The 17,231-nt window shown below is 35.7% G+C and overlaps 1 protein-coding gene and 3 non-coding genes across 5 annotated transcripts in view; all 4 read left to right on the forward strand.

Moving 5' to 3' along the window:
* The window catches only part of LOC148950517 (acetyl-coenzyme A synthetase 2-like, mitochondrial), a 417,833-nt gene that overhangs the window by 101,931 nt on the left and 298,671 nt on the right, over positions 1–17,231 (forward strand). The window lies entirely within an intron of this gene.
* On the forward strand, positions 8,446–8,607 carry LOC148950521 (U1 spliceosomal RNA). The gene has a single exon (XR_016142045.1). It is a non-coding gene; the product is annotated as a U1 spliceosomal RNA (small nuclear RNA).
* On the forward strand, positions 9,970–10,131 carry LOC148950522 (U1 spliceosomal RNA). Its single transcript, XR_016142031.1, has one exon. It is a non-coding gene; the product is annotated as a U1 spliceosomal RNA (small nuclear RNA).
* Positions 11,493–11,654, forward strand: LOC148950523 (U1 spliceosomal RNA). Its single transcript, XR_016142034.1, has one exon. It is a non-coding gene; the product is annotated as a U1 spliceosomal RNA (small nuclear RNA).

A 17,231-nucleotide genomic window follows, 5' to 3' on the forward strand; every position in this document is an offset into this window, starting at 1 on the left:
CGAGCTAGAAGTTTTCAAGCTATTATTCCTTTGTGATGCCTATCCATAAAAAATCTTTTTTTTTGTATTTTTAAGGGTATTTTAATCCGTCCGGTTTCTTAACCGTTCTACAAGACTGTGTCGTTACTTTTTCTACTGTTTTTCGTGGTTTTTTCTTTGTAGATTTTGTTATTGATATAAGATCAAATTTTTTGTATTGTTTTTTCAAAAATTCTTGCCCTTTTAATTTTGTTTCTTTCGCGTGTGCGGCTGCTAAAGTCGGTTTTGATTTCTCTATTTCTTTAACTACTATATGGTCTGATTCGCTGTCAGATTCTTTGGAACTGGTTTCCGATGATTCTGTATTATAAGTTTTAGAAGTTGCACCTCGCATTTTTGAGGTATCACCTCCCCTTCGTTCGTAAATTTCTACTCCTCTGGAAGTAGAAGGTTTATTCTCTAAGTCTTCGCTTTAAGTTTTCAACTCGGGAGATTTGAAGGATTCTTGAGAGCTTTGAGAGGAATCCAAAGATTTTGCGGGGTTCCTCCACTGATTAAATGCAATGTCTTCAGGGGGATGGGGCTTTCTTTGCACTAGTGTTTCCGTCCATGAAGTCCATTGATTAGGTTTGACCTTGGACACAGTTATAGCATGATATTGGCCTTGCCGGTCATCCTCGTTAGTTTTATTCTTAGGCAATTTACTTTGACTCGTTTTTATTGGGAAATTTATTAAATCCATAGGTTCTTGCAGATTTGTTTTAGTTGAATCTTTGGGAGGAGTTTTCTTTACAGTAATACCCGGAGTTTCTACAGCTCTGTTTCAATTCTTCCTGCAATAACAAGGGCCTCTCTATTGGTGTTGCCGGGGAAACCATATCGTCCGGAAATCTTTTGGGGGGACAAGGGGTCGAAATTCTATCAGAAGAAATTGGTTTTTCGGGGATATCGTATAATCTAGTTATCCTGCGCTCTCCGATGAAGAGCTTTTTGGATATTTTGGCGTTTTTATTCTTACTGGTATTAGGTATTTTCTCTTGGGAATAACTAGATTTTTCATAGCTAAAAATTCTTCAAAGTTCTCCTCATTACTCTCATTTTCAAAATAATCTTGCTTAAAATTAAAGGGTTTTAGCTCTGCCAATCTTGATTTAGGGGGCTCAATTTCCGCCTCTGACGAATCGGTAGACGAGGGACGCAATACCCATCTTTCTGGAAATTTTGCTCTTTTTATTTGGCTAACATGTACCTTGTAAGTTCTTCCACTATCGGGGTTCTCCATTTTAAAAGTATAATAGTTATCTTACTTTTTGACTATTCTGTACGGTCCAGAATATTTGTTGGAAAGTTTCTTGACTTCTGCTTTTACCTCATTTTTTAGGTAAACACAATATCCTATCTTAAAATCTATGTTCTCCTTGATTTTGGGTTGGTTTCTTAGCTCTTGGTTTATTTTAAAGTTTTCCAACTTTTGCTTAACTATCTTTATAAGTTTTCCTCATTTTATTTATGAATTCTTGTTTGTAATCCTCCGAGTTATTGTAATGTTGCCGGTATTCAATAATTTCGTCATAGGGGAGTCTAAAATCGCAACCAAAAAGTAAATAAAAAGGGTTGTCGTTGGTTGTTTCTGAATAAGCAGTGTTGATTATGCTGGTTAAATAAGGTAAGAATTGATCCCAATCGTTCCTGCTGTCTTTTGTATAAATGCTTAATACGTTCGAATATATTTTATGCCTATTTTCTATTTTACCATTAGCTTGTGGGTGATATGGAGAAGTCACCAATTTCTCTATGTTAAGAAAACTCATTAAGTCTTTTGTTATTTTTGAAACAAAATTGCTTCCGTTGTCACTTAAAACCTCATTTGGAAAGCCAAATTTTAAAAATAATTTTGCTAACGCTTTACTCGTGGCGTAGGTACTTTTATTTTTTAATGCTTTTGCAAAAGTAAATCCGGATAAGTGATCTATAACTGATAGACTACAAGTATGGCCTCTGTGGGAAACAGGCAAGCCTCCGCTTGTTTTATATAAATGCAATGAGACAGTATCGAAGGGGAATCTCGCTACCGGGACTCTTCCCATTGGAGGATTAGGATAAGCTTGGGGTTTTTTCTTAAGTTACATGCTTCGCATGTGCCTACAAATTCTTTAAGTTTTGTTATTCCCGACGGTACGTAAAAATATTGTTTTTAATTTATGGAAAGTTTTCGTTACTCCTAAGTGTCCATCTTTATCTGAATTAAAATATTCAAAGCAGGTCTTATTAAGTTTTGGGTTATACAGGTATTAATGAGGTTTTGTTTCTATTTCCCTCAGCGGTCACGATTCTACATAGTATTTCTTCATCAAGATCATAGTAAAAATTATCTATCTCTTTTCTAAGAGTTTTGAATTTATCTGGTAACGCATCATTATTCACAAAATAATTAATAAGTGCTACACACATTTTGTCCTTTTTTTGATTTTTTTTTATATTTTCTAAAGACAAGGGACAATAGTTATCCATATTTTCTTTTACTATATCTTAGACTTTGTTTTTCTTACATTTATGTTTGCTCTTAGCATTGATAGTGTTAACATCATTTTCCTCAGTTTCCGACGGCATATTTTTTGGGTATCTACTCAAAAAGTCACAAGCTGCATTTTGTTTACCCTTTAAATGTTCAAATTCGTAATCTAGGTCTTGGATTTTCATAATCCATCTAGCTAGAACTCCCGTGGGGTTTTTAAATGTGCGCAGGTACTGCAAGCTTTTACGGTCTGATCGTAGCTTAAATTTTCTACCAATTAAATAGTGTCTAAATTTGTCCAAGTGGTGGATTATAGATAATAATTCTAAGTTTTTGGCGGAATAACTACTTTCGCCTTTTGATAAATTCTACTCGAATAGCATATAACTTTTTTTTATTTTTTTTTGTTTAGGCGTTCCCTTTAGAGGATTAGGGTTTTCTACCGGGATTATTTGCGAAACAATAGCGCCAATGCCCTTTAAACTAGCATTGGTTGTGACCACAAATTGTCCGTTTTCGAAATCAGGCAGCGATAATATTGGTTCAGAAGTGAGTGCCTTTTTGAGACGGTCTAGGGAAATTTGAGCTTCCTGGGAACTGGTAACATTTTGGGAGGTCCCTTTAGTTGATTCCGTGAGGGGTTTCGCAATTTGGGGGTAATTACACACGAATTTTCTAAAGTAGCCTGTAAGACCTAGAATTCCTCTTAATTCTTTCATAATTCTGGGGGTTTGAAGTTTTCAACACATTTTATTTTGTCAGGGTCTGGAGATATCTCTCCTTGCGTCACCACTACTCCTAAAAATTTAATTTTAGGTTGAAATAAATTTACTTTTTCAGGCCGGCATTTTAAATTGCCCTGTCTGAACTTCTCGAACACCTTAGCTAATGTTGCTAAGTGTTGTTCAGCGTTTTCTCCCACGCATATGACATCATCAACAAAATGAATGATATTCTTTAATCCTCTCAACAGGTGTAATAAGGGTTTACAAAGCGCGCTTGAACTTGTTTTAAGTCCAAAGGGCACTCTTAAGTATTCACATGAACCACATTCGGTCATACAAAACGCAGTTTTATATACATATTTTTCGGCTATTTTCCCTTGGTGGTAGCCCTGGGTGAGGTCCAAAGAAGTAAAGATTTTGTTTTTCCTTGAAATAGAGTCAAGAATTTCATCTATTCTTGGTAAACCAAATTTATCGCTAACTACTTGTTTGTTAAGGGCTCTATAATCAACAACAAGTCTAAGATCGCCATTCTTTTTTGGTACCAAGATCACTGGTGCCGAATACGGACTTATACTGGGGCGTATAATTAAACTTTTTTCTAATTCATAGATTTTATTTTTTAACCATTCTTTGTGCTTATATGGCACGCGATATGGCTGTTTTGCTACATGATTGCCAGTCATTAAAATTGAATATTCATAAAAAGGTATAATTCTGATATCGTCTTAAGGTACGGAAAATAAATCTTTAGAATTACATGGTAATTCGCAATGACTTTTCTTAAGATCTAAGTCCGTCATATGATCCACATTTAATTTGTTTCAGAATTGCAGTTTAGTTAGAGGGTCTTTGATAATTGAGGTTTTAATGCCATTTACTAGGTTTCTTTTGGAATTCTACCATCTATTTAAATCATTCTCCGATAAAACTTGGATTTGAACTAAACACGTCCCCTTTTTTATTGTAATTGTATCAATTTTGTAGTTATTAGTTACCCAAATAAAACCTTCTCCTTTGTCGTAAGATATAATCTGTTCTTCACATAACACATTTTCAGGAATTTCCTTTGACGAGATCGCATGCCACATTTCAGATTTGCTTTCTACTGGTTACATCATCTGTGATGTTAGAAATATTTGCTTCGTCTTAGGAGGGATTTTTGTTTTCCGTATCGCGAATCCATAATTTTTTTCTTTATTTTCATTGTTTCTTAAATTTAGACTGGCGCTATCCGCCAATGACATTGGCTGTACTTGAATTTGCATTGGGGTTCACTACTTTTTTCCATAATTCCATTATTTTCTTGATTTCGTTTGACCTGTACTGTCGCATATCTCATATTTTTATTTTTGCAGATTCAATGTACTTATTGTTTAAATTTACTTCATTTCTGCAATGTCCCTCAGAATATTTGAACAAATTTCAGATTGTGCCATGTCCTCTTAGCGAGACATGAGGTTGAAAAGATTGTGCCATTTTATCGCCAGAAATTTTGTTTACTGTTACGTTGTCTTTTTAACCTCTGTTACGATTTCTTAAGGTAGAAACTACTTCCCCTACCTTAGCCGGGTAGACAAGCCTTTCGTTTGCCACGTCTAATAGTACTCTATTCGACCTTAAAAAATTTGCGCCGATAATGGCTTCATACGGAAAGTTATCGCATATTATAAAATCTGTCGGAAAGATTCAGTTATCCCTTTTTATGCCTGGGCAAATTGGACCTTTTGTATCCAATTGATGCCCTGTCACGCTAGTTAAATTGGGATTATTAAAATTTCTTTGTTGCCTAATATGCGGAGGCAAAATCTTAAATACGCATGAGTTTATGATGTTCGCAGTTGCACCAGAGTCAATTAAAGCCTTAAAGTAAATATTTGCCACACAAAAATAATTAAATATAGGTAACTTATTATTATTATTATTGGTACAAGACGGTACTACTATCAGTTTGGACCTATAAAACATTCTAGGAACCCTCTGGGTCCAATTTAATTTTCTGAGGGGCCTGAAACGTTTCCCTGCGGGTTTATTTCATGCGTCGGTGCCTGCAATAGATATTCGGATATGTGAGATTCCGTAGGCATATTTAATTGATTTACATTTGTCTGCCTTCGCCATGTATTATTACGATAGTTTGGATTTTATGCGTCAGTGTCGGTTGCTGGTGCTGACTGCCAATGCCGTCGGCTTGAAAAATTTTCATTTCCCGTCGGTAAATTTTCGGGATTTCTATATACCATTCTCGCATTATATTGGCTTTGGCGAGTATTTGGGTTTTCAAATCTGTAATTAATTTGTCTGTTGGGGGGAAGATTGCTCAAATTTAGCTGGTACGCATTGTAAGGTAGTGATTGTCGTAGTTTTCTATGGCTGTAGCCTGGCGAACTACTGGTGCCATAATGTTTTCTTCTGAACGAATGATTGCCATTATTTTGTGTACTGCCAATAGCAATACCTGTTGTATGATTGAGGACACGACGGCATTCTCTCGTGATGTGCCCAGGTCGATTACAAATATAGCACCTTATTATTGTAGGGTTATTTTCATAACTAAATTGTTTGACAGGCTGAATACGTACTGTTTTCTACCTAGCGGGTTCTTGCTTTTTATTTCTTTGTGGCACTGGGGAGTTATCCCTTGAAAAGAAAATGGGAGATGCCTGATAGCCTTTGAAGGTCAGGCTTGTGTTTGATATGCCTAGGCTGTTTATTTTCGTTTAACTGTGATTTGCCACCATTGTATCGACTTCGATCAATCGCCCTACCTCCTGAACTGCAAGATCCAACGTCGGAATATTTTTGGATATTACCATTCTATATAGTTTTGGGGGTAGCCCTTGCAAAAAGGTATTTAGTATGACTTTTTCATACAGTTCTCCTGATCCTTTTCCGTATTTTGCTTCTACTGAAATCCGTATATTATCAAGATATTTTCTTATGTTTTGTGAATGGTCAAAGCATACCATTCCGTTTTTAATTTATTTACGGAACTAGTTTCGATAAATCTATCTTTAAATGCTGTTAACAATTTGTCCGCCGTATTTATTGGCAAGCTGGCGTCATCACCTATAGTATGTTCAATTTGCTTTAGAAAGGTTAAGGCCTGGCCTTTTAATCTTAATAGAAGAAAATGCCGACTAACGTTTCTAGCTCTGTGTTTGTTAATTCTACAAACTGGGCCAATTGGATATTAAATTCGTCGATATTTGTTTGTCAATCGTACTGCGGAATAGACTTTGCTATTTCTACATTTTTCGTTACCAACTTTTGCGCCATTAATAGTTAGCTTAATTCTCCTGACATCTTTTGCGTTTGAATAACTCAAAATAAATTTATTTTTTTACTTAACCTATTTTGGGGAAGGCTATTATCTCCTATGAGATATTCTAAAGGGTTTTCCCATAATAGCTTAGCGCCAATAGGTCTAATCACTTTTATTATATGTCTGTATCTTTCCAATGATTAAATTTAAATTACAAGATTTATAGCCTAACTAGTTCGCATGTTTTCCTCCAATTTCCGACCGTGCCATTTGTAGCGATAAAAAAAAACAGACTGGCCTTAATCGTGGTAATAAAGATTGACCGCGTCGAATGTAATATTATACCTTAAAGCTGTGAACTTGCACCTTATAAGTTCATCGATAGTGCCACTTATAGCGCTAAAGATTGTGCCATCGAGGCCTGCGCCACAGCAATGGGGAGTAATGATAATGGGTGACCGTGCCTCCTGCTGAAAGCGAGAAAATAAAATATGTAGCTATATAAATGTAACCTCTTTTCCTCGAGTTATCTGGAAATCAATTACCTCTAATGTTATGTAGAAACCAGATTCCTGGGAGCGCTACCGCTGGAGGCATACGAACTAATTACCTGCCGTGCGACTAGATACAGACATATAAAATAAAATAAACACAAATAGAAAAGCAATAGTTTTATTGAGACTTACATTTAGGTGTACAATAGTGCTTCACTTCAAATGACGACAACAAAGGCAAGGATTAAATTGGCTCTCAAAAATAATGTTGATAGCGATAGAGACAATCCATAATAGAAACGAAAAACATTTTTTTTCACTATATCACAAAAATATAACTTCTGCGCTTTACCAGCTTTTTAACGATTGGTCCAAGTCCTATGGAGGGGGCCGCTATTTTGTAATTATGTTCGCAAACTCGCTACATTATGCAAACTGTTCGTCCAATAATTTGTTTTAAATCTGATGATTAAAGGTTATAACTTAAGCTTCCTGAGAAACATTGTATTTAGTGATTTTTCTATTACCAATCTTCTCGGCGAAATTCAAAACCGTCTCCCGGGATTAGCGCTGAGGTTTGGCTGAAACTAAAAGGCAGTTTTTCTTTTTGCTGATTAAGAATTTAGACTCTTGGAAACGGGATTTAAACTTAATTAGGGGAATTCGGAATTATCTTTAGAAGGAAAGAATCTTTGTATTTTAAATATGTCACATGTTACTCACGGTACACAACTGATGCAATTATGATGTTTCAAAACAAGTTTGAAAATTTTAGTTACTATGGGCTTCGGCTTATCTTTTACTAGATTGCAGCTACAGCTACAACTAGATCTCGTTCTTTTTTCATAAAATTGTGGATTCATCAAAACTTTCCCGCATAATACGTCACAAACCGTTTTAATCACATTCAATGATGTGAGCAGCTTAGCAAAGGGGAAATGCGTTCGGCGTTTGCCGCGGAGATGGATGGATCGAAACCTCATTGAATAATACATCATAAACCGTTTTAATCACATTCATTAACTTGAGCAGCTTAGCGCAGAGGAAGTTTGTTGGGTGTTTGCCCCGGAGATGGATGGATCGAAACCTCATCGAACCTCGCTGTTTCTTTGGTCACGTTTCGATCCACCAATCTCTGAAGCTGCTCTGAAGATTATTATCAAGAAACCTTCATCATTGTGATAATGCTCCTTGATCTTTTGTTTGGCTCATTCAATTTTTAATTCTCTATAATCCTGGTCTGTTAAATACCTTTGCTTTTCTCTTTTCAAGATGCTATCTCTGTTTATTGTGTAGCACTGTTTTTTTTAACTTACGTGTAGCTTGCTTGGATGAAACCATGTTATTATCATTTTTGTATTATTATGGTCACTTATATAGTAATCATGACGTCATGGTGTAATGATATTATTTCATGACGTATTTGTATCGAAAGATATTAGTAAAATGTTAGATTTTTATCTAAACCTACTTACCTGTCTGGAAAGCTGCCTTGATTATTAAGGAGGCGCTCCAAGGGCGAGGCCTTTCCATTGTACGTCGGATTGGTTGACCCCTAAGATTAACCCAAATGGGGGTAACTCAACGGTGTAATTTTGGTAATGGTGGCTGCGTTCGCGCGGATCCCTGTCCACACATCGAAAAGTGTTTTCATTTTCTCCTCTTCTATATGTCACACATTTTGAAGTTTAAAGGAAAAAGTGTACAATTTGATGTTGTTCAAGACAATAATTGGTCATGTCAAATTCATCATTGGGCCCTTTTGAAAAGAGTAATTTGTTGATAAGCTTACATGTTTGAAATATTACGTAAGAATTATGCCTAAAATACCAAGCATATGAGAGAGCTGAGCGTATACTCTATAGTGTGTAAATACTGTCATTTCGTTGGTTCAACATCCCCTTCAAAATGCACTGAAGATTTCAACTTAACACTCTAAGCTGTTCCTGGGACATAGCTGTTGCGACTTTTAAATAGTCAATCTTTATCTTTTACTAGGTTGCAGCAAGAGCTGCAATCATGATATTATAGTAATTTTTAGTTACTATATGCCGAGGTTGGTTCTTTACTGGGATTTGGATAATTTTACAATCATAATACCAATGTCCATATTCATATTGAACTATTCCGTTCCCTTATATGTCCTATCTATATGTGTTGCATCATCAAGCATATGGTGATTTATATTAACATTTCAGTCACTATTGCCTAGGTTTCGTTCTTTATTACAGTCTTCAAAACGTGTTTTTTTCACTTTTTTGTTTACTATGGACTCTGTTTCACCTTTCACTAGGTTGTGCCAACTGATGCAATTATGATGTTTCAAAACATGTTTGAAAATTTTAGTTACTATGGGCTTTGGCTTGTCTTTTACTAGATTGCAGCTACAGCTACAACTAGATCTCGCTCTTTTTTTATAAAATTATGGATTCATCAAAACTTTCCCGTATAATACGTCACAAACCGTTTTAATCACATTCATTTGTGAGCAGCTTAGCGAAGGGGAAGTGCGTTCGGCGTTTGCCGTGGAGATGGATGGATCGAAACATAGCAGCTTAGCGCAGAGGAAGTTTGTTGGGTGTTTGCCCCAGAGATGGATGGATCGAAACCTCATCGAACCTCGCTGTTTCTTTGGTCAGGTTTCGATCCACCAACCTCTGAAGCTGCTCTGAAGATCATTATCAAGAAACCTTCATCATTGTGATAATGCTTCTTGATCTTTTGTTTGGCTCATTCAATTTTTAATTCTCTATAATCCTGGTCTGTTAAATACCTTTGCTTTTCTCTTTTCAAGATGCTATCTCTGTTTATTGTGTAGCGCTGTTTTTTTTTTAACTTACATGTAGGTTACTTGGATGAAACCATGTTAATATAATTTTTTTATTATTATGGTCACTTATATAGCAATCATGACGTCATGGTGTAATGATATTATTTCATGACGTATTTGTATCGAAAGATATTAGTAAAATGTTAGATTTTTATCTAAACCTACTTACCTGTCTGGAAAGCTGCCTTGATCATGAAGAAGGCGCTCTTAGGGCGAGGCCTTTCCATTGTATGTCGGATTGGTTGACCCCTAAGATTAACCCAAATGGGGGTAACTCAACAGTGTAATTTTGGTAGTGGTGGCTGCGTTCGCGCGGATCCCTGTCCACACATCGAAAAGTGTTTTCATTTTTTCGTCTTTTATATGTCACACATTTTGAAGTTTAAAGGAAAAAGTATACAATTTGATGTTGTTCAAGACAATAATTGGACATGTCAAATTCATCATTGGACCCTTTTGAAAGAGTAATTTGTTGATAAGCTTACATGTTTGAAATATTACGTAAGAATTATGCCTGAAATCCCAAGCATATGAGAGAGCTGAGCGTATACTCTATAGTGTGTAAATACTGTCATTTGGTTGGTTCAACATCCCCTTCAAAATGCACTGAAGATTTCAACTTAACACTCTAAGCTGTTCCTGGGACATAGCTGTTGCGACTTTTAAATAGTCAATCTTTATCTTTTACTAGGTTGCAGCAAGAGCTGCAACCATGATATTATATTAATTATTAGTTACTATATGCCGAGGTTGGTTCTTTACTGGGATTTGGATATCTTTACAATCAGAATACCAATGTCCATATTCATATTGAACTATTCCGTTCCCTTATATGTCCTATCTATATGTGTTGCATCATCAAGCATATGGTGATTTATATTAACATTTCAGTCACTATTGCCTAGGTTTCGTTCTTTATTACAGTCTTCAAAACGTGTTTTTTTTCACTTTTTGTTTACTATGGGCTCTGTTTCACCTTTCACTAGGTTGTGCCAACTGATGCAATTGTGATGTTTCAAAACATGTTTGAAAATTTTAGTTACTATGGGCTTCGGCTTGTCTTTTACTAGATTGCAGCTACAGCTACAACTAGATCTCGCTCTTTTTTTTATAAAATTGTGGATTCATCAAAACTTTCCTGTATAATACGTCACAAACCGTTTTAATCACATTCATTTGTGAGCAGCTTAGCGAAGGGGAAGTGCGTTCGGCGTTTGCCGTAGAGATGGATGGATCGAAACCTCATAGCAGCTTAGCGCAGAGGACGTTTGTTGGGTGTTTGCCCCAGAGATGGATGGATCGAAACCTCATCGAACCTCGCTGTTTCTTTGGTCAGGTTTCGATCCACCAACCTCTGAAGCTGCGCTGAAGATTATTATCAAGAAAACTTCATCATTGTGATAATGCTCCTTGATCTTTTGTTTGGCTCCTTTAATTTTCAGTTCTCGATAATCCTGGTCTGTTAAATACCTTTGCTTTTCTCTTTTCAAGATGCTATTTCTGTTTTTTGTGTAGTACTGTTTTTTTTTTAACTTACGTGTATTTTGCTTGGATGAATCCATATTAATATCATTTTTGTATTATTATGGTCACTTTTATAATAATCATGTCATGGCGTAATGATATTATTTCATTACGTTTTTATGGCGAAAGATATTAGTAAAATGTTAGATTTTTATCAAACCTACTTACCTGTCTGGAAAGCTGCCTTGATCATGAAGGAGGCGCTCCCAGGGCGAGGCCTTTCCATTGTACGTTGAATTGGTTGACCCCTGTGATTACCCCAAATGGAAGTAACTCAACAGTGTAATTTTGATAGTTGTGGCTGCGTTCGCGCGGACCCCTGTCCACACATTGAAAAGTGTTTTCATTTTCTCCTCTTTTATATGTCACACATTTTGAAGTTTAAAGGAAAAAGTATACAATTGCAAAAAGTATATGAAAGGGGCTCTCCCCTCCTCAATGCCTCGCTCTTTACGCTAAATTTTGATTCTTTTTCACAACTATATTTTTCAATAAAAAAAAACTTTAGTGTAAAGAGCGAGGCGTTGAGGAGGGGACAGCATCTTTCATATACGGAATAATTTCTGTTCGTTTTAAGTTTTAATGTCGCTCCTTACTTTCAGTTAAAAAAATTTGTTTTTTTTTATTTAGTGGAAGTAAAATAGTGTAAATCGATGTTGAAGATTACTTTATTGAACGTTTTACCTAAAGAAGCATAAACGGAAAGCGCTGCATTTGCTTATTTATTGTGATCGTTATGATGTCAAAATCTGAGTTTTAGTTGGTTTAGCTCTAATACGTGCATGGTTAGTAAGAAATTGGCACGTGTAAATATTACACTTTGAGTTGGATACGTTCGCAAAGAGGCTCCTTCCCCTCATCTAGATTTGTGAAAAAAGTTTTTTCCTACGGATCTGCTTTGAGTTGTATATCGTTTGTGAAACTTATGGTCATGAAGAATTAGTTGGAGTGTTTGCTTTGACGTGTACAGCTACTTAGTTAAAAAAAAAAACTTTAAACCATGGCTTAGTATCGAACCATAGTTCAGACTCAGTAAAAAAAAAAAAAAAAAAACTTTGTTATTAGTTCCAAAAGCTTGGGTTTGCTCCAGCTGTGTAGAATGAGGGCAAAACGGCTGCTTGCGACCATAGCAGATTTTCTGAAGTAAATAAAGCTCAATGATCTGAAATTGCGCGGTTTCATAGAAAACACTTCTGAATATTGCGCTTCAAAGAAAGATAAATAAAAATGAAAAATTCCAGGGATTTTGCGTATTTTATGGACTGTTTTTAGAGTTCCAAGAAGCATCAGGTGTTAGGCCGAGTTACGAGCTGGCATATTAACATCTCTGACAAAAGCACATTTCAAACAATTCATGATGGTGAACGTAAGTAAAGAGCCACCCCTTTCAATAATGACCAGAACTTTAAACTTGATTATTTAAGAGTATGTACATACAATGAATCTAATATTTATGCTGATTCCAAGTATTTAAAATCTATTAAGATAGATGTTGCCTACCAAACGTTATTCTCTTAAGTAAATTTAGAAAATAGGTGAACCCCCCTCCCCACCCCCACCCCCCCAAAAAAAAACTAATGCTGGGTGGAGTTATATCTTTGTGAACATATTTATTATAATATTTGCGTACTGAAGGATTATTGTACACGATAACTTTAAACGTGGATTTGGATTAGTTTTATGTTTATGAATTTGTTTATTTATGTACTTCATTGCATAGCTTCATAACAATTTTCAGTGGGAAGGGGCGAAGGGCTAGTGGAGTCTTGTGCGACAAGCCTTAGAAAAGTACATTTCCAGGCCCACTTTGTTGGTGAGACTTTGGTTAAGGTTCTTTCCCATAAATCCTGAGGGAGGGGGTGTACTCCATAATATTTCCTATTTGGAGTTATATGTTTTAATTTACCATTTAATTGGTTGAGATGCAATGGCAGCTCGTATCTTGTTGTGGAAAGATCTTATTACAGATAGACAGGGTCTAGATGTCTATGCGTCAATTTAAGGCCGTAGTCTTTGGACTTTTCGTCAACCTGATAGAAAGAAGTGACAGCTTGTACCTGCAATTTTCGTAAACCTACCTAGACTACCGAGACCAGATTTCCTAACATTCGCCACTCACTGTCAGAACGTAATTTTGACTAACATCAATGTATTTAGGCCATATTTAATTTTTCAAAAGAAAATCTACTTCCTTTTTTTATTGGAAAATTTTTTGTTTGACTATTCTTTCCTTGGATTCATTGAGTGCCAAAATGAGTTAGGATTTAAATAGTCTCAGGAACCTTGGTCCTATTTTAGTGTCATTTCAGTAACGTGTATTTAAAGCATACGCTATTTAGGGAACCTTGCTAGTGACTCGTATTGGTGAGCTAAGGGTATTATGGTTAGTTGGGAAATTGAAGGCATGTACACCCTTTAATAAGATAGCTGAAAGATAGATATAATATCAAAATATTTTTAAAATCTCAAAGCATAACGGTTAAATTTTTTGCTGACTTGTATGCCTCTACTGACTATAACAAACGTCGTATCCTTTATATGCTAAAAATGTGTATTTAGATATTCTTCAAAAGTTTTTCTATATTTAGCTTTAGACAAAATTATATCAATCACATACAAGCTTCTCTCTCATTCTAATGTATATGTTCTTCTTCTTCTTGTATAACTTTCAGTCAGAGATGAGACAAAAGAATTGCATCCCATTACGGACAATTACTCTGTGGACAGGCAATCCCTAAGAATAGTTATGACGATAAGACTGACAATAAATTAGATTTTCGTTTGGTAAAAAAGAAAAGTGACACAATACTTCACACAGCTTCTCTGTCGTAATAAACTTTATCAACAATTCTGTAAAGATAGAAAAAGTTGAAATAATAATAATAAAAAAAAAATCATAATTGTGGTATAGCAGATGCTTTTGATGTACCTGGCTGTACAAGAGGAATTTAAAAAACGAACTGCTTAAAATAACTTCTTTGTCAAAATGGTTAGACCATGAAGCAAAATATGCCCAGTGTAATTCGTAGGTTTTTTAGGAGTGAGTTAATTTCTGAAATAGTTTTCCTCAATTTCATATTTTCCACACTTGCTAACTTTCATGGTATGCCAGAAATGATGCAATATAATTCGTAAATAATTGCTGATCTTGAAAGTGCCTCATAAATGTATTTATAAAAAAAAAGATAAGAAACGGCAGTAGACTTCATGGTTCAAAAAGGTGGTGCTGATCCCTGTTTCACGGCCCTTCAGCGTGGCAGCCACTGCCCTTCTGCGTATAAATTGTATTTCGTACGCTCCCTCTTAATAAGGTGGTGCTGATCTCCATTTCATGGCCCTTCAGCCGTGGAAGTCATTGTCCTTCTGCATATGAATTGTATTTCATACGCTCCTTCTTACTAAGGTGGTGCGGATTTCTGTTTCATGGCCCTTCAACCGTGGAAGCCATTGCCCTTCTTCGTATAAATTGTTTTTCGTACGCTCCCTCTTACTAAGGCGGTACTGATCTCCGTTTCAAGGCCCTTCACCCTTGAAAGCCATTGCCCTTCTGCCTATAAATTGTATTTCGTACAATCCCTCTCACTAAAAAGTGCTATATTCTCTTATGGGCAAAAGTGCTATATTTTATTTTCACTTCTTCTATCTTCACAGAAAGTATAGTATGATGCTGACAGAAAGTATGCTTCACATGACATACTTAACAGAAAGTACGCTTTTGACAAGTTTTATTGAGACAGGGAACTTGCATAAAAGATTCTGTCACTTTAAAAACCCAAGTGTCTCTCTTATTTATTGCCTATCTCATGGTTATCACTATTCTTTGAGATTGCCTGTCCTGATGCTGTTGTTCATAATGGAAAGTATTTTTTTGTCTCATCTGTGACTGAAAGTTTTCTTTTATTTAACAGGAAGAGAAAAATAAGTTAAGCGTGAATCATAATTTTTTTTTCTGACGTTTGATTTGAGAATTTCGAAAAGAACTGCTGAAGATTGTTTCACCTCTTAATGGAAGTGTTCTTTATTTGTTTAACAAGAAGAGAAAGTAGCTTGTTCCTGATTCAGACAGTTTTTTGTCCAAGGCTGGATTAAATTTTTTTTTTTAATGTTGAAGATGTTGAAGATTCTATTATCCAACTAGGAAACTAGGAAAGTTTGTTAGATTAGGTTACGGAGGGGCCTGCATTTATTGTTTAAAGCTAGTTTAATGAGTAGCTGATCGTATTGTACTCTTTATTTGAACGGAAATTTTAGCTTCTTAATTTCACTTATCGATCAACATAAAGAAAAAACTAAAAAAAAAAAAAAAAAAAAAAAAAAAAAAAAAAAAAAAAAAATAGGGCACGTTGTGTGGATGAAGGACACAGATTGCCGAAGATTGTCCTTGTCGGCCAACCGTCTAGGGCTAAACTGAAAGCAGGTCGTCCTCATCTTGGGTGAGAAGACGTCGTAAAGAAAAATTTAAAGGAAATTAAAAGTTCCTGGGAGGGTGTAAAAACGGAGGCTTTGAATAGATTGGGATGGAGGAGGAGTGCGCATAGCTGTGTTGGCCTCAGGTGGCTTGGTGGTGTGGTGAGTTGTTAGTAGTAGTAGTACATCAGTTACTGTAGTCATTCAGCTATTCAACAGGCATTTCTTCATCTTTTTGTCTGCTGCCAAAGCCCAAAATTTGTTATTGTCCGTCCTTGTCTTTGAACGATCGGCACAAGAAAAGACTATTTTTATCATAAGGAAATATTCCAAAGATGCATTTAGCTCTAGTATTGTCGCTGGTTCAATTTATAAGACGCAAGTAATGTAGATTTGTTGTAAGCTTACATGAACTACGTGATTGCTACTGATGACAACTTGTGACATCACAAAGCAGCATGGGTAAAAAAAAAAACTGTGCACGCTCCTCCATCAACTCAATCTGTTCAGAGTTTCATTCTTTACTCCTTCCAATGAAGTCTTGCATTCTTTAAATCTTTTCTTGTGGCATCATCCCATGCAATCTAAGTACGCCCGGCTTTTCTTTAGCCAAGTTTTGATTGCTAGAAAGTATGATTTTGTTCCGTAAAACGGAACTTTAGACAGTAGGATTGAACCACATTTTCCTTAAAGCTCAGGGTTTGATGTACAATCATTCGAATGGCATCTGGAACTATCCTTAGGCGATTCTTCTGGAAACTATCTAGTGAATCTTCCTACAGTTTTCTAAGCAATCTCATTCAGAATTGTGCTTAATAAATGCTTTCCAATATATCTTCATTCACTTCTAAGCTATTGAAAATTCTCATATTATTCTCTGTCATATCTGGTGGGTTTATCACAGTTTACCGCCCTCAAAATCTTCCACCCAAATATCCTTAACATTTTTTTATTACTAATCAATGACCCTTTGTTATCTTTAACTGGAACTTCTGACTTCACCTCAACTCTTTAACGTTCAAAGTAATATCTTATTATAATGCCTTCTAGCTTTATCTTCCAGATTTCTGCAATTTTGTCCCTATCTTCCCTTTCTTATGTTCTTAAGGAATGTTTCAGTGCATGTTCGGCTTCTCTTACTTCCCTCTAATTTTTATAAGATTTATCCATCGGGAACTTTTTACAAAAATCTGTTTTCTCTTTTACCGAGTTCAAAGCCTTTTTTTTTTATTTTAGAAAATCTTTTTCTAACTTTCATTCCTAAAAGATCATCTGCTGCTTCACAAATTAGTTTCCTGAAACTATTCAATCAATCTTCTACATTGCTGGATTCCTAACTCTCAAATTTCATATCCAACGGTTCTTTCAGTATCCCTCTTAATTTGTCATCTTGAGGTCTATTAATGTTACTCTTGCTAAATTTCAGCTTTAAATCAGTTATGGGTAGTACTAGGTGGGTGTCTGCTTTCAATATCAATCAAACAGTTCGTCG

The sequence above is a fragment of the Artemia sp. Qi Xiang Cuo genome, chromosome 7 (assembly GCF_049724085.1).
Source record: "Artemia sp. Qi Xiang Cuo chromosome 7, ASM4972408v1, whole genome shotgun sequence".
Lineage (NCBI taxonomy): Eukaryota > Metazoa > Arthropoda > Branchiopoda > Anostraca > Artemiidae > Artemia > Artemia sp. Qi Xiang Cuo.